The following is a 19,137-nucleotide window of genomic DNA, read 5'->3' as shown; positions in this document are numbered from 1 at the left end:
GTATAAATAAATCAATCTTTAAAACAAAACAAAACAAAACAAAACAAAAAAAAACTCCAGGTATATTGGCATGTAAAGGTAAGGTTTTGGGAAACTATTAATTTCTGTTATGTGGCATTCATGTGTCAGTGTACATGGGTGCATAGTTTGGCTGGGCTGAGATTTCTGTGTGTCATAGTCAAAAAACTGAGAATCCTTGATAGAGAACAGGCTGAAGCAGTAGGCTAGATGTATCTAGAATCTCACAGCAGGGAATCATGTGGTCCTCCAAGCTTTGCCCATTCCTTGAGACTGGGAGACTAGGCTGTTCCAAGATCAAGACAGCTATTCCTGAGACTGGCCTTTGGACAGGATTGGGAGAAAATCACTGTAAAGTGCAGTGTTCAAGGTGGTGCTGGAGCTCAGGGCCCAGGAATTCTCTGGCCATGCACATGCCTCCATGCTCTAGAGCATTTGGGAAGGGCTGTACCACTGCCTGCCGTCAATATGGCTGCAGCGAAGCTCTGGGATTTACCTACCAGACTCCTCTGCCAGGACTTGCACATGAGCCAAGACATTGGGGTGGGAGCAGAGATGAAGAAAATCCAGATCTGGGGGTGGAAGAGGGGGCTGAGCAAAGTGATGATTTCCTCTTACCTGAACTTCAAAGGCTGTGGTGCTGGCTTCTTCATGTGACCCAGTTAAGAATCAGGTCCTCTTAGTATGTTCTGGCTGAGAAAAGAATGAGACATGTTTTTTACATTCCAAAACTGTTTTATAAGATCAGAAATCTTACAGTGTTCTAGAAAAAGAATGTGTAATCAGGACACAAACAATAGAAAACAATTAATGCCTTGGCATTATAAAAAAATAGAACAGTTATCATTCAAGAAGGTCAAAATTTACTTACAAATAAAAGGGAAATATTGACACAAATGAAAGATTCATCCAACTCTTCATGGTCAACAAGCCTGACTTTGCACATCATGAGCTCCTGGGAAGCTATGGCACTCAGAGGAGCCATACAGGGAAGGAGATGCTGACTCATGGGGTCACAGAGACAATGACTTGGGATTCCATGTCTCATTGTGTTTCAGGTTTTGGTTCAATTTTAAGACCACAAGAGCAATTCCATGTTTAGAGTCAGGTTTGGTTATACTGCTAAAGGGTGAGACATTGGAACTTATGGAAAATGTTAGCCAGGAGGTCCCCTGTGATGAGTCATTCCCAATTACCTGGCCCAAGTAATCACGTCAGGCTTGAGGCCCACACACCACTGTGTGGCCATCCTACTTTTGGTCCGTTCCCTCAACAGTCATTCCTGGAATCTCTTGGCATCCTTTGTCTGTCTATGAGGAAAGGGAGGAGAAGAAATACGATGGTATTTGGTTCCATGAAGATTCACAAAGCACATATAGTCATCCTTCTGTGAGGAAATTTCCAGAAATTGACTTTTAAAAACTGACTCACTGCTCTTTCAGAAATCCTGGAAGTACTACCACCTGGGTTACGGATATTTTGAGGTAGGTGTGAGCACCTACCTCTCAGAAAGGCCACTTACATATTTACAAAAAAATTAAACAGATGCATCACAAAAATGATAGGACAATGAATTATTGGAACATAAGTGCTCTATTTCCAACTGCAGGTTGCTAAATGTTTCACACACACATGTATACATACATCTTATATACTCCCTTAGCCACTCATAAGAGATTTTTCAAGTTATATATTGGAAATTCTGTATTATTTAGTGTTATAGTTGTAAGATTGTTCAACTGGCTGCCCTTTGGATTGTTCTACAAATTTCATGCACAATTGAATTTTTAGCTCGGACCAGTCATTCTAGGGCTTGGCTGTGTGTTTCAGAATAGTCCCAGACATTTTTATTTATTTATTTATTTGTTTGTTTGTTTATTTATTTATTTTTATATAAGAACTGGGGTACAGGCCAGATGTGTGGGAGGGTGAGAGGATTCACCAGAGACAGAGTGGGGAACAGAACAGTCACACTGAAGGAATAAACTGCTGAGGGGAACAGCGGGCGATACAGGAGAGGTCTGCTTCATCATGTGGGATTCTCGGCAGCCGGCCGGGATCGAACCCACGCTGCAGAGGCTGCAGACAGCTTCACAGTGCGGCACTCAACCTCCTGCGCCACCACGGAGGCCCAGTCCCAGACATTTTTGAATGAGAAAGAAATTCAGCCTTTTGTAGGATTTGAATATTAATTTCTCCTGTTACCCACCATTTTGTGTTTTTTGCAGATATGTTTCAGATTCCAAATGGAAGCACATTTTTGCCAAGAATTTTCCTCATAACATCTTAAAAAGTCTACACATTTAAAGGTAAATGTAATCCATATGTTACTGATTTATTCTCACTTTCTTCATCAAAATGTTACTCTCTACAAAGTACTTGATCACCAATAAGCTCTATCAGATTTTTAAAGGTCTTTTTTTTTCCTTAGAAAAAGGGAAACCACGTTTGATCAATAACTCAGTTGGTTTTAAAGTCAAAGTTACACAAAGACTTATGAAGATATATTGTTTTACTATTTAACTTTAATAACATAGGCTACAGATATTTGGAAGCTCACCAATCACTGTCAGAAAAATGCACATTATTTTTTTTTCTTTACAGGCTAAAAAGAATTTTTTTGTTTATACAATGTACTTTATCTTCTCATTGAAGAGCCTTTTTTTCTTTATTTTGGTTCTTAGATCTGAAGTTAGGATTCATTGCAAATAACTCTGTAATGTAACCGTCTTATATTTCAGTACATCTGCATAGAAATACCCTTTACAGAAAACCTCTCAATATGTAAACCTAAACACAGTTATAATACAAAGTTAAATACACATAATATCATATAAGACAAAAACTCTTTAGATGGTGAGCTCCCTAGATGTAATAGGAATGCTTCACCCTCATAGAATCTGCACATAGTAGGACTTCATAAATATGCTTTTTTCTAAAGAAAATGTGATTAAAAAAATTTGTAAGGAGGGCCATCCCAGTGGCGTAGCGGTTGAGCGCTGGTTTGCGAAGCTGCCCACAGCCTCTGCAGCACCGGTTCAATCCCTGGCTGCTCCCTGGCCACCGGAGGAGGGTCCCACATGGTGCACAGACCTCTCCTGCCGCCCGCTGCTCCCCTCAGCAGTGTACTTCGATCCTTCTGCCTGCTCTGCTCCCCGCTCTGGCTCTGGTGAATTCTCTCACCCTCCCGCGCTTCTGACTGTACCCAGTGCTTGTATAAATAAATAAAATAAATAAATAAAAATAAATCTTTAAAAAAATAATAATAATTGTAAGGAACATAGCAAACACTCTGCCTTTCTAGACCACAAAGGGAGGCCAGCTGAGCAAGAAATATCTATTGTATCAACAGAATACAATAATACACCAACCCTACTTTTTTTTTAATTTAAATTTTATTTTTATATTCCCCATACAATTACAAACCCCTTATTTTGACCCCAATCCCTCCTTTCCCCGCCCCCCAAACCCCCCATAGAGTGTATCTGGTTCATAGTTGTTTGTTGATTTTGATATTTTCTTTCTTACAGTTATTCTTTTTCCTGGTCCCTTATTTAAGTTTTCTAGATTCCTGCTATGAGTGAGACCATCCGGTATTTTTCTTTTTCTCTCTGGCTTATTTCGCTGAGCATGATCCCTTCCAGCGCCATCCATGTTGCTGCAAATTGCATGTGTTTATCTTTTTTGAATGCTGAGTCATATTCCATGGTATATATGTACCACATCTTCTTGATCCAGTCATCTATTTTTGGGCATTTGGGTTGTTTCCAAAGCTTAGCTATTGTAAACAGTGCTGCTATAAACATAGGAGTGCAGGTGCTCTTTGGAATTGATGTTTCTGTGTCCTTTGGGTAAATACCTAGGAGTGGAATTGCTGGATCATATGGAAGCTCTATGTTTAGTAGGTCCAGAAATCTCCACACAGCTCTCCATAGTGGTTGGACCAGTTTGCACTCCCACCAACAGTGCAGAAGAGTTCCTTTTTCTCCACATCCTCGCCAACATTTGTTGTTACTAGTTTTTTTAATATGTGCCATTCTCACTGGTGTAAGATGGTATTTCATGGTAGTTTTGATTTGCATTTCCTTGATTACAAGTGATGTTGAACATTTTTTCATATGCCTTGGCCATTTGCATTTCCTCTTCAGAGAAGTTTCTTTTTAGCTCTTCTGCCCATTTTTTGACTGGATTATTTTCTTTGTTTTTGTACACCAACCCTACTTTAATCCAACTTCAAAATGGTTTAAAGATACATGGCTGAGAGCAAGGGGAAGCTGGGAATGTGCACAGTCACACAGCTGCTCATGCTGTGCCCTTCCTGCCCAGCTAGTTCCTTTGTTGGAAAGGGGAGCTGGGAGTTGGAGTTGGTTATGGGCTGTACTTATTTATATTTGAACCTCTAATGTTAACATAGATATTGTGATTCAGAAATAGCCATATTTCAATATGGCTCAACATAATTTCAATATGTTCAATATTTTAATATAAGATTATACATGTACATATCAGATACAAAATTGCATACACCAAATATGTATTTGTTATATATGTTTACATAGTGCATATTTGTCATATGTTGGTTCAACTACACATTTTTCATTCTATATATAAATGTGTGTATATAACATTTATTGTCTATATATAAACTATGTAAATTTCTTTATACATAGAGATTTATAGTCTTTGTAAGGGAAGACTTATACCATTGAAGTTTATATATTCCTTTTATATCACATTTTAATTTATTTTTATTTATATATATTTTACATCATTGTTCATTTTTAAACAATGTTTGCCCTTTTTTTACATCACATTTTATTGATCCAAAAAAATGTTCTTTTCTTATAGTTTATTCAAGGAAACTGGTGATGTTCTCTGATAGCTGAGATTTGTTCACACTCATAACTTTATGTGAATTACTAGAGAATAAAACATGAAACTCCCTGGGGACATTAAGGGAATGTGAACTCTCCCTAATTGATATAATCAAATTTCTAGAATCACAAAAGAATAAAGAAAACTTGTTGGAAAGTTACATTCCCCACCAAAGATTTTCAGTGGATTATTTTTTTAAGCTGCAAAGACTATGAAATTGAGACCAAAACGGGATCTGAGCCCCAAGAACACTTTCCCACATACTACACATTCCTGACTTTGAAACACAAAGTCATAGATCCAAGGGTTCAGGCTTGCACAATTCCAAAATTATGGTTTCCACAGAACCCATACTCACCTTTATACAAAAAATGTGGATTCATAGCAGAGTTTGTTAAGGATATATAATATGTAAAAATTTTTCAGCTACAAACACCTGATTTACAAACATCCATACTTAGAACAATTGCATTCTTCTTTCCAGAGTTGCCTTTTCCATCCTGCTAAAGACCCTGCTGATTCTGCCCAAATACATAATCCCCTACCTCCTCTCCACCACCACCCCTTACACATACAGCAATAAGCAAGCAAGCAAGGCTTTGAAAAGTAGTGGAATATAAAAATGGATAAAGGAAACTGTGAAAGTGTAAACTGATAATCTTTGCTATGGGCAAGACTTCCAAACAGGAATAACAGAAGAATTTGAAATGCTAGTTGTCATTGAAACTAAAGTGGATATTAGTTTAATCAAAGTTGTTGTCGTTCTCATTAAAATTAGCTTCCTCAGTGGCCTATGGTGGTAAAATATGGGTGATTTGGTGTCAGGTGCACTATGGCGGTAATATCTGATGGGAACACTTCAATATTACCTCAATTACAAGAAAAAAACAATAAAGTAATATATAGACAAAAAGTAAAATAATAATTTCTAAAAAAAATAAATAGCTTCCTCTTGAAAACTTTCTCATTATCCCCTCCTACAAAGGTTCTATAGAGAAGGTAAAGAACAGCAAAAAGTCACTGTGAGGGTGGGAGGCAGGGGTGGATCTGAATAGCACAATATAATTTGGGACATAATTACAAATAATAAAAAATAAAACGTGGTGGAACATCTCAAATGACCTTTACCTAGAAGTTGTCTTTTCTCCTTATCTTTTTCTTCCTCCTTTCACTTTTCCACGGTCTCTTGCTCCCTGAGGAAAATTCAACACAGTCTCTACACCACACTCATAGGATCCGATCCAACACAACATGTCATGTCTGCTCATCTCCAGATATGGTTAATGGGCTTGTGTTTCATACAACCTCAGGAGTGCTCTCTGGGACGGAACCATTTTATATTTCCTATAATAAGCCCACTAAGGTTTCACAGTGATGCCAAAAGCAGACTTTGTTTATTTGAATCAGAAAAAGGAGAGGAAATACTCTGAATTTCTGCCTTAATAAACATTTGTGATATGCTGCGCACCTAGTGAGGTACCGGGAAGCACACAATAATGAATCAGTTGTTGTCTTTGTCCTCAAGGACATCACAGTCTTGTTGGGAAGAAGAATATGTAAATAAATGAGGACAATTGAGTATTTAAAGGTGTTGCAGTCATCTTGCAGTCTGGTGTGAGTAATGCAAAGAAACAGGGCCAATTTAAAATTCATTTGGGTGGTGGGAACTAATTCTAATATTCAGTATTCACAAGCAGAGTGAATTAATATAAGTTCAGTGGTGTGTTAATGAATTGCTAGTGACAGTGGACAATAATATAGATGAATCAATAGCAAGAAATGTTGCCTAATTACATTTGAAGTCCTAGGATCTGTGTACCAAAATTAGTTCCAGTCCATCAATGTAAATGTGTCCAATATCAAATGCAATGCTGGCAAAAAGAAAAATGTCAATCCCCCCCAAAAAAAAAAATCCAAGCTAAAAAAGAGACTGGGTATAAGAACAAAAGACATATCTAGGGCCTCCCCTGGTGGCACAGGAGGTTGAGCACAGCGTTGTGAAGCTGTCCACAGTCTCTGCAGCGCAGGTTCGATCCCAGGCAGCGGGCGAGCGTCCCGCACGGCGTGGCAGACCTCTCCTGTCTCGCCCACTGCTCCCCTCGGCAGTGTATTTCAGTCAGTCTGCCTGTTCTGTTCCCCGCTCTGTCTCTGGTGAATCCTCTCACCCTCCTGTGAATCTGGCCTGTACCCCGGTTCTTGTATAAATAAATAAACAAATATCTTAAAAAAAAAGAAAAGACACATCTAAGTGCAAAAGATTGAAATCAGCATTATCTATCGATCTATCCATCCATCCATCTATCATCTATATGATGAATATTGATATATAAATGTAGATATATCCATATAAAGGTATCCACAAAGAGGCACCGCTATATGGAGATATGTATATTGTATATCTGTATCTATTTATATCTTATTTGTACCTCTATGAGAGAGAGAAATCACAAACATAATGAATTGAGTAAACTAGTGGATGTCCTGTGATTCTGTGGGATAGCACAAGGCCACCATGTATAGAACTTTAGATTGGGGGTAGACAAGGTAGGGTTAAAGATCCCTTATGAGTTTAGACTTTGAACATGGTATCCTAGATGAACATATATTTGAATTGTGGCAAAGAAAATTGGTCAAGATATGATAGGAAAGGAAGTGCTTGTGAAGGAAAGACTAATAGAACATACTATTATGAAAATAATGACCTTTTTAAAGTAAAATTTGGTTGTTAATGGGTAGTAGAGAAAAATTTGTAATGTGTTAATAAATGTAAAATGAAATATGTGAGATTGAAGCAATTTTTTAAAAACTATAGCAAGCAAAGTAGTCACAAAAGGATTTCTGATAAAATATTTAGGTAAGTAAATAAAAAATTAGTTTGATCTCATGATCTACTCACATGCTTTTTCAGATATTTCTCTTTCTTTGTAATAAATAAAAACCAGTGAAGACACCAAATTTAATAATTTTAGAATGTTTTAATATATCCTTACATTTATTCTTGTTTTTCAAGAAAAAGAGTGCTGAAAAGTGATGATTTCCACAAAAGAAAAAAAAAAAAAGATAAGATACACCATTTGAACTAATGTATACAATTATATATATATATAATTACATATAGCCATCTTAAGACATAAAGAGTGAAGGTAATATTGAATTAAAATTAATCACAAGTAGCACATTATTTCCATTATATCCAAATTCTAGAAGACATTATTCAAGTACTGAAATAATTTCTTAGAATATTTCCCTCTCACTGAGAATAAAAATTAAGCTGTTCCAAATGTCATTTTATATAGTGCAGAATATCAGTAACATGTCCAAAATATACCTGTGATGAAAATACTATTTGAATGTTCGTGAGTACATGCAACTACTTCAAAATGAATTCAGAAAATTTCCACTGTCAAAGTGAGTTCCCAGCAGAAGTGGCAGCACCAGTAACCAGATACTGGCTTTTCTGGTTCCAAGGAGCAAAGAATGTTGATAGAAAGCACCACCCCATGATTCATGTGTCAGGACAAGGTTTAAATCATTCTTTAGTAGAAGAATTTCCAAGGTTATTCCTCCCACAAACTTTGTATATAAGGTATTCTGCTATCCCCATGGTAACCAAAAGGGGAGGAGAAAATGTATTTTACATTTCAGCTGCTGTTGAATCCAAAGCACAAAATGACCTTCACCTGAACAATGTCTTCTGAATGGTTTTTATTTTTTCATTTGATTCTGGATATGACTTGTCTTTGAAAGCAATGAAAAAATAACCCCAAACAAAGAACACATATCTTCTGCATGTACGATAATTAAAAATGTAGATGTCTGCATCTAACTACATTGTTTTTAAATAATTTGAGGGGACTGGCAACAGGGACATCACCCAGAAAAAGGTGATAGGAGAAATATTTTTAAGAAGGTGAGATTGAAATGAAAGATTTGAGTTGGGTCGTTGAAGTCAATAGACTAGATAAATGATGCCCATCAGCTCCACTTACAGGGACTAGATTTTTTAGATTAATAATTAATAGGAAATATTAAAATACAAGAGTACAAGACATCTAGATCATGTGGCACATTGGCCCCATCTATTTTTTTTTCTCAAAAAAAAAATAAGAAAGAAAAACAAACAAAACAAAATGACTGATGACATCAAAACACATAAGTTGTCTCTGCTTATCTAAATGAATCTCTATCTCTTTAGTATCAGACTCAGCTCATGTCTCATTATCTACCATAGAGATGAGTTAGGTATTTCCAGAAAAGTTCTTACCTGTTTTGACCTAGAAGCAACAACACAACAGAATCAACATAAAAAATTCCATAATTTTCTTGTGTCCTCAATATGTGCACAAGACACTATATACAATTCAATGATGAATATAATTCAGTCCTTGTTCTTAGTGAACTTACAAGTTTATCAAGGAGCTAAATACCTTATTCCATATTTTATTGTAATTTAATTTTCAGTTTGGTGCTTGTACAGGGAAACTGGAGAGTCTGAAGGAAGAAGAATTAATATCTCTAGAAAATCAGAAGTTACGCTGTAGAGGCTGACCTTGACGGTGTAAGATAGGTAAGATTTGAATGGGTGGCAATAAAAGAAGGGCTTACCAAAATAGAGAACATAGTATCAGCAAAGGCATGTAAATTGGAATTTGAGTCAATGAGCTTAAAGTTGTCAGAGAAAACTAGCCAGTAAATAAGGATGATCATTCTATGGAAGGCCTAAAATGCTAGTTTAATAGAATGCATTTCAACCCATAGATAATTGAAAGTCATTAAATATATTTGAAAACAGAGGTGATTGTAGTGAATTTCCTAAATGCAAGTCTGACCACAACATGTCTTAAAGCATTGTATAAAGCAAGGACAAAGACAAAGTTGAAGAGGAGGCAAAGTCCTGGGTCTCCAGAAGGGCAAACCAATCATCTCTTCACTCTTTTTAGGCTGTCAATAACAGTCTTTCCTTGCCCCATAACTACCCCTACTCAACTTTCCTACGTTGGGCATATGGATAAGCCCTCTCCAGCATCAATCCTTGTTCCACTGGGCAAGTTTCATTAACAGTGCAGGTACTATGCGACATCTCTGTATCCCTAGGTATTTAGATAAAGAACCAGGCAACAATCAGCCTGAGATCAGGGGAGTTTTTAGTACAGAGCTTAACTCTACAGGAATGTTCTACACACTATTTTTGGAACAATCGCTTCTCCACTACAGCCATATCTCTGGCCCCAAACAGCTGCTGATATTTCCCTGTTGTTAAGAGGATTCAACATGATAATGAACTACAGCTGAGAGGATGCAATGGGATGATGTGTGCAGGGGACTACCCCTTGTAGGCAACCAAAATCAGTGTAAGCCCTTCATCAAAGATACAGAAAATCCACACAGCATGAATTTTAATGGGGACTACATCACCTCCAAAGGGTGCAGACAGATTCTTGAGGGCTCAAAGCATCCAGTTTGTGTTAAATATAAAACACAGAACTACATACAGTATATAAAGAAATATGCAGTACACCTGTGATATTAAATTGTCATGGGGGAGAAAGTTTATTAACTTACTAACAAACCAAGACTTAAAAGTTTCTTTAGGAGAGCAGTGATAAAAAAGAGATTGAGAAACGATTTCCCAGGACAAGGAGATTCAATTTCCCCCACCCCCTTAGTTCACATGAGAAGTAGAAAGTAAGAGAGGGGGAAATCTATGAGAAATTCCCAACTTGACTCTATCTCCTGAGCCAAGGCAGAGCTGTCTGATTACTTAGCATCCACTCCCACAAGGCTGATGGTACCTATTCCAAGAGCTGATGGCAGAATATAAAATTCCTGGGTCTTGCCAGGCTGTAGACAAAGACTGCAGAGTGGCAGCTGGGGAAGAAGCTGGCTTTGCCAGCTTAGGAGTGTGCATTAAACCTGAGGGTAGGGAGTTCCCAAGAACTGTTTTAGAGCTCAGGCTTGTACCAACACAGCTGGGGTTCCCCGATACTGTTCTACATATGGGGAGAGACATGTGAAGCTGAGATTAGTTTTAAGTTCCATCTCACCAAAACATGCCAGTCTCTCCTGAGTTAAAGGGTATGGAGGTACTCTAAAGGAAGTATATTGGCTACGTTGTACTTTCTGTATACCAGTAGACTGGAATAGAAGGATAATCTGGCAATCAAATTCTTAGAGTGATGACATATCCTCTTCTTTGTAGCTGAGGTACAAACAGATGGGGAGAACATGGATGGGGCCATCCATGACATCACACAGAGTGTCTTCTTTGTTTCTGCTAGAGTTTCTATGTAATTGTTTTGTCCACCCACAACTGCTGGAGTCTTGCCCAGTATCTGACACTTGGGAAGGGGGTGGGATAATGAACAAAACTAAAAAGGGGAGGAAGGAGATGGTCTTGCTAGGAAGGCATGAAATGTGGAGGTTGATGGAGAATTGAAGAGGGGAGTACATGAGAGAGAGACTGCAGGTGGTGGTGGGTTACCAGGGCCATTTTAGCTAAGGAAAAGGAAAATATGAAGAAAATTGTTCTGAGGACTAATTGACTAGATATGTAATTTTCTCTAATTATGTTGTATGAGAACATTATGCATATTTATATATGCAAGAGACTGTATTTCCCATACAAGCATGCAAACACATGTAGATCTCATCTTATTATATATGTGTGGAATATTTGGCTATGTAATTTTCTAATTTGATAATTATTTAATGAAGTTCTTCTTTCAAGATACCTTCCTTTGAATTTCTTTTTGTATTCCTGTATGTTAAGCAGAAAGTGAGAGGATCCTTCCAAAAATGGAAATGCATGGAGGTAGGCAGTGAAAATTTGATGAGCCTGTCACCTTTAGATCTTTAAGGAATTTCTTGTGAAGAGTGAATAATACTCAATATAATTACTTGCTGAAGGATTAGAATATATTTTTTAATTATAAGTTTATACAGGTAAATGTTTATGGGCTTGCACTGACAAGCCTCAAGAGAGGTAAAGAGGTTTTAAGTCTTGTGGGAGTAGAAACAGGTCCACAAAAGGAAGTAATATTGCTATCCCACGTCATTTCATGTGGAATCAGCTTTGGAATTTATGTTCATGCCTTTTATGGTTAAAACAATGGAGACTTGATTTGCATTTGTAATCTGTGCTCAGGTTCATATCCAGTTAAATCCAACTAAGCTCACACACCCATGTCATTCTGACAAGATTGAGGTGTAGATGAAACTAAGTTTCCTCTAAGTCGTTCAGACCAACATCATATCTGTACCTGCAAAATGCAGTGGAAGGACAGTGATTTTTTGCCTTATGGAATTCAAGAAAGAAAAACCTACATTTTCCATATCTCTAATGTGTTTAAAGCCTAAAATATACAGGCCATAGTGACTACCTTGGTAAAACAGATTTCAGCACAAAGTTTCAAAAGAAATGATTTAATTGTATGGGGATGCTAATAAAGCATGAGAAAAATAATTTTTAGTCATTAATCAAGTATGTACCATTAAATCCACATGCTTTGAAAAATAATGGCTTCCATCTTTATAAGAAAAAAGAATCATATTACTTGACAATGGAAGCTGTTATGCCCAAATCCTTGTATCCATCCCACTTGGAGGGGACAAACCCACCTGACATTGGTGCATTTCTATCTACAAATCTCTGCACCTTTTAAAAAGGCATTATCAGAGTCAAGTACTTTCCTAATAGCACAGGGGCTCCAGTTTTAGGTACTGAGTCTTCTCTCGAAGCTTACACAGTGGTAGGGATAAAATTTCCTCGCATGAGCTCTGCCTGACAACTTGTGTTTCTAATTATGCTTTGTTGGTTAGTTGTGATAAGTACACCACTCTTCTCTATCTAACATATGTGAAAGAATTCATGGTGTCATTACTAAATTCAGATTCTGAATAAGTATTTAAACATAACAAAACTGAAAAATGTGAGACAAGTATGCTTTGTCCAGATTCAATTAATCTACTCTGTTATTTTCTTTCCAACACTCCTAAAGAATGTTTTGCAATTAAGACCTTTTGTTCACAATCCTTCCAACATGTTTCTGTTTTATGAAAGAGCAAGAGTTAAAAGAGGTGAGCAAATGCCAAGTTGTTTTTTTTTTTGTTTTTTTTTTTCCCTGCATCTCTCTTTTATTGTTTGAAGAATTTTGGGTGGTTTGTTATTTTCTCCTTTCAAAATTCACTCAATACAAACCTTTTTCTAGTTGGAAAATTTGGTTTTGATGTCATGTAATGAGCCATTCCTAAGGAAGTACACAGGAGAAGTCACATGAATGTCAGGCTGTAATTATTCAATCATCTTTCCACCATGATAAAACCCATTACATGGCAAAATGAAGGTCATTCATTTTCAAGTCAGCTAGAGAAATTAAGATCCTTTAAAAAAAGCCTCCCAGGTGGAAAATTGTGATATGTGTGGTTTCAAATAAGTGATCACTCATTTCTCAAAAGAAATATTTTGATGAATTAGCAATTTTGCAGATAGAAATATAACATGTTATATGTTACACACACACGAGAGAGAGAGAGAGAGAGAGAGAGTTATTTGAGGGATTTATTTTGTAGGAAATTTTTTTAGGTTTGAACAAATACACTAATACTGATAGGCTTTTTATTTATTTATTTTTTTATTTATTTATACAAGCACTGAGTACAGTCAGAAGCGCGGGAGGGTCAGAGAATTCACCAGAGCCAGAGCGGGGAGCAGAGCAGGCAGAAGGACCAAAGTACACTGCTGAGGGGAGCAGCGGGCGGCAGGAGAGGTCTGCGCACCATGTGGGACCCTCCTCCGGTGGTCGGGGAGCAGCCAGGGATCGAACCAGTGCTGCAGAGGCTGTGGGCAGCTTCGCAACCCAGCGGTCAACCACTGCAACACGGGGGAGGCCCTGATAGGCTTTCTTTTAATTAGTCACACATTTGACCCACCCTTAGGAGAAGCAAACAGTGTGAGCTGTTGATTTTCACAGTATTTTGCCTAAATTGTAAGAGGAGCTCAAGAGTCAAAGATAAAACTCAGATTGGAATTGAAATAGTATGTCCTTTTCTAAGGTCTGCATCACCATGGCCACTACAAATACAAAACCATGAAACACACATGAATGTATGGCAGATATTTTTTTTTTCTCTACCTGAGGAGAAAATTGAAAGGGCATTAATAACTTATAAGTTATGTCATGTGCTGTGCGCAATCTTACTAAGTATTCAAATATTTCATTGTGAAGAAAAAAATCTAAAAATAAAAAGCCTATTTCTTTCATACCAACAACTGAAGTATGATAGCAGAAACAGAATATCATGAAAGAAAAACAAGCATCTCATTGCTCTAGATAAATGAACTGAACCTGTAAATGTGGGAGAATTTCAATTTCTATAAGTTGCAGGAAGGACTGCAATGTTTCTGAGAACTGTTGGCACACAAAATACAAGTAAGGCTGTTGGCACCATATTGTCACTTGTCCATCACCCATTTGAAGACTATTCAGAATTGTTCTAAATTCAGGAAAATTCCAAGAGGAGTTTATAGTAGGAATCCACTCAGCCAAAGCTTATTAAAATCTAGTTTTTATGATCCCACTGCAGTGGAGTTTGTTTGTTTTTCCAGGAAGCATGGCAAAATATACTCTAGATGTAGTGACAGCAAGGCATGGGGCAGCTTCTCTGTCAGTTCAGGAGACGGGTAAAGCAGAGTCCTTGAGCCCATGGTGGCTTTTCCAGGCCTTTAATGATCTTTCTTCACCATTTGTAGTGAGGCAACCAGGTGCAAGGCATGCAGGGGGGCCGGGGGGCTAGCAGGACTGCCAGCCTCCTAGCCCCTGGCAAATCTTTACTCTTTCGGTTCTCTGTGGTCCCATCTCATGGTCTCTTCCTCTCACAGCCATTGCTCGTCTTCTCTCTGAGTCACGACACCCTTATAGCCTTTCTCTTGGCTCAGGTGTGCCTACTTTCGCATGCACACAACATGCTCCAGTTGTGCACGAGCAGGCATGCAGGCCCCGCACCCACATTCCCAAGTGCCTTTTGCAGTCACGGCTGCAGGTGATAGCCACAGCAGCCTGCAAAGTAAAAGCCTGGCTATCACTTACCCTACAGAGATTATCTTGCCATATTAGCCCCTATTAATAATAGCAAACTTTTAGTTGGCTTATCTGATAACCTTTGACATGACCTCATAAAGTAATCTCTCAAATGGACAACTTCTAAACATTGACACAACCATTAATAACAATGTTTACAAGTTAAAAGAAAACCCTTGAAACACTGAATTCACAATCTAGATTATTTGTTAAATTTCCTCACTTCTTTCCTTTTATGTGGATGAAGACTAATATGTTTTCTAAATTCCAAGTCAGTCTTTAAAGTCAGTGAATCAAATTGTGAAAATCACAGTCATTTAATGGTAACAATTCTAGAAACCTATTTCTTCATCTACAAAATTAGAAGACCAAATTGATAGATCTTAAAAATCCTTTCCAGATTTACAGTTCTTGTTCTAGTAGCAAAAGTAAGAAAAGCTTCAAGCAAAGTTGGACGGGAAGTTAATATTTGTAATGTCACATTGAGAGATTAGCTCAGCAATTTCCATTAATAGGAGTCATATGGTGAAATCACCCAGAGCTATTTAGAAACAAATCACTGATTGCTTAGAACTACAGGTACAGGCAATTTACTTCTACTTTTTTTTTATTTTATTTATTTATTTATTTTAGAAAATACAAGGTATTTGGAGGCTATGCTCTCTCTTTCTTGGGATGGGGTGACAGAGATTTGCAGAAGAAAGTTGTGTTTCTCAGATAAATATTGGCAAAGGACTAACTGAAAAGAGGTTGGGGCAAACGAGAATGGGAAATGTTACAAAGGTCCTAGGAAAAAGTGGGCTGTGCCTTGGCATGAGATAAGTAATTCAAAACCTCATGGTTTCTTGTTGATGGTATGCTAGCCTTCCAACTGTAACTAACTCTTTAAATGATTAAAAAAAATTATTAGGGCAGTATAATCAGTGGCATTCATCATAATTTGAGTTTACAATGGGATGGTTGATAAAAGACTATCAAATGCTGAAGAGGGAAACTAATCAGCTGGAAATTTTCAAAGATTTAAAAGAAGCACTCTAACACATTTTCCTCCTTTGAGTGTGGGTATGTTTGGGTGAAGGGGCCACATGGATTGATGACAATAATTGCTATATTTCGTAATAGGTTTTTTTTTATAAATTGTCCCTGGAAACAATTGTTGGGTGGTTCATATTTCTGTAAATATGAAGTTTCAGATAATTAAAAATAGAAATTAAATATTAAATGAATTCTTTAAAAAGAATATAGTTTCTGCAGTTCACATTCATATGAATGTGATTTTTCACAATAAAAGATTTTTCCTTCAGGTGTGGTCACCATTCTTCTCTACCACTACCACCACCCATAGTCACATTCATATGAATGTGAAATGAATGAATGAATGAATGAATTCAATTTCCATTAAAATTTTAATGATTTGGGCCTCCCTAGTGGCACAGGAGTTAAAGTCAGTGCTATCAAGCTATCGCCAGACACTGTGGCATGAGTTCCATCCCCAGCCAAGGAGCTGACCTATGTGCAGCAGCAGACCTCTCCTGTCTCACCCGCTGCTTCCCTCAGCAGTGTATTTCAGTCCATCTGCCTGTTCTGCTCCCCACTCTGTCTCTGGTGAATCCTCTCACTCCTTGCACCTCTGGTGTACACCCCAGTTCTTGTATGCATAAATAAAAATAAATCTTTAAAAACTTTTTCATTATTTAATGCAACAAGATACATACATTTTGAAGAATTCATTTATCAATATTTTGATAAAAAATGGTTTAAAGTCTACCAAGGAATTGCAAATTATATTCGATTCAAGTACTATTATTATCTAATAAGAATTCAACAGTCAAGACAAACTAATATGTATAAAATATTAAGAACTAGTAGAAATAAGTAACTTATCCCTGGCTATTCTTTTTTTCAGTGAGAGTATATTATTAATTTAAGGTGTTCTTTCTATCCTGTCACCAAGTATATTGTGCTATAAACTCATTGTGTTGAAATAATTTATTAACAAATATACATGCTCCTTTGACTTGATGAATTTTATAATCAAGGATTTTTTTTTACCCTAATATCATCTGTAATTGCTGAACACAATGGGCATTCAATAAGAATTTGCTCAATAGTTTGATATTGCTTTGACTTGTTTTTAATGTAAACAAAAAGAAAGACCAGACAAATAATCTTATCAAAGTCTTTAAAACCCTATATATTCAGACACCTTTTAATTTTAATTTTCCCTGTACTTTGAAAAAAATATGATTATTAATGACCTATCATTATTTTACATTCTTGTCTGATTTTTCACAATATAGGATTTTTCCTTCAGGTGTGGTCACCATTCTTCTCTACCACTACCACTAATGATAGTCATGTTCCCCTCCCCCACTGACTTCTTCTTCCCCCTTTTCTACCTCCTGCCCTCCTGTATACCTCAGATCTATGGTCAGCTTTCAAAGGTCAGTTTTAAAGTTTGTCTTCCTCTGTTCCTTTGTTTGATTGCTCTATATTCCACCTATAAGTGAAACTTATCTTTCTCCTCTGGCTCACTTCACTTAGGATAACACATTCTAGTTCCATCCATGCTGTTGCAAATGGCATGAATTTATCTTTTTGATTGCTGAGTAGTATTCCACTATATATGGATTATTTACATATTCTATATATGCACACATCTTGATCCACTCATCTGTTTATTCAGATGCTTCTTACTTAAAAACCTAAGAGAGAAGAAACGGCCTGAAAAAAAAGCTTGCATCTTATGTAATAATTGGAATAGTCTAGGAGACAAAGTACTATAAAAAAAAATACCCTCCAATGCAAACTGTCAAGTAGGAAAATTAAAAAGATATGAAAAAATATACAAAGCAGAGGAAGAGAAGCTAAAGGACACTACTTATCAGAAAAATTCAAGTTAAAAAATAGTGAATTGTCATCTTTGCTTGATTCATGAAACAATTTTAAAATGTTGAAAATATCAATGGTTGTTAAAAATGTGGGGAAATGATTACCTATAGATTTTTAGTGTGGTAGAGAATAGTACAGCCCATTTTGGGGAAGGGGGCTTTCAATTTCTAATCTATAAAAATTTAAATCATGTGTGTCCTTTGAACAAGCAATTTCATATATTGGAATTTATCTTAGAAAAGTACTTGTACAAAGAAGCATATGTTTAAATATTTCTGGCAGCATTTACTTTGTTAGGGAAAACTTGGAGGTAATCTAAATATCTATTAATAGGTACAAGTTAAATAAATTTTGTTGTCCATTTGCAGAAATCTGTACAATCATAAAAATAAGTAAGTTGAATATGTGTTTATTGACAAGAAAGAATATCTGTGACATCATGTTGTATGAAAAATCGAAAGCTGTGAAAAAGTATATGTAGTGTGAGTTTTTTTGTAGAATACATAATCACAAACAAATCCATTCATACTGATGTCTGAGATGTGTAATGATGCTGATTATCAACTTTTTAAGTGAGCAGGACGCTGCCAGAGACTTCTGTTTTACTTTGACATACTTTTGCATTGAGTGATACCGCTATTTGATAAATTTTGAAAACACAATAATTTAAAAATGTGAAATGCTGATGGAAGACTTCATATTTTAGTGAATGATATAATGTTAAACATATTGTTTTTTTATCCTAAGTATTTTAATGAATGGAATGCATGCACTTGCTTTAAAAAATATGAGGGCCTTATGGATCAGTTTATATATTTTTGTCTATAAGTAACAAAAGTATTGAATCAGCTGGCTTAAAAAACAAGGCAATTGTTATCTCCTATTACAGTGTGTGTGAAGGGAGGGGAAGTTCTAGGTCAGTTGATTCAACAGCTTATGGTTGTCATGAAGAATCCAGTTTTCTTCTAATTGTCTGTTTTGTTATTCTTAGTATGATTCTCACCCTCAGATACTGCAACATAATCAAGAAGGGGACAGAGCACATCTCATTAGGAGTGAGGGGTCCTTTCTTTTCTAAAAAACATCCCCTTTCACCCCAAAGCCTTCCTTTCCCATTTCATTGAACAGATTAACATCCCAAACAGAAGAGATGTGATTACTCTTGGAATTGTAAGTAGAAGGGTATGTAAACAAATTAGGATTTTCTTAGGAAGGACGGAGGAGTAAATGGGTGTGGGACAGTCAACCAACAATGTCAATTACAGTGAATTTCAAA

The 19,137-nt window shown here is 36.7% G+C and overlaps 1 long non-coding RNA gene across 1 annotated transcript in view; it reads left to right on the top strand.

Moving 5' to 3' along the window:
* The window catches only part of LOC129146633 (uncharacterized), a 57,971-nt gene extending 48,584 nt beyond the window's left edge, over positions 1-9,387 (top strand). Inside the window, exons 2-3 of the long non-coding RNA XR_008553561.1 lie at positions 2,247-2,327; positions 9,355-9,387. This is a non-coding gene — a long non-coding RNA (uncharacterized LOC129146633). The remainder of the gene's footprint in view (positions 1-2,246; positions 2,328-9,354) is intronic.
* The last annotated feature ends 9,750 nt before the right edge of the window (positions 9,388-19,137 follow it).

Source organism: Talpa occidentalis, unplaced genomic scaffold (assembly GCF_014898055.3).
Source record: "Talpa occidentalis isolate TD23 unplaced genomic scaffold, MPIMG_talOcc4v2.1 talOcc4.3, whole genome shotgun sequence".
NCBI classification, from domain to species: Eukaryota; Metazoa; Chordata; class Mammalia; order Eulipotyphla; family Talpidae; genus Talpa; species Talpa occidentalis.
This window is presented reverse-complemented; position numbering and strand designations above follow the sequence as displayed.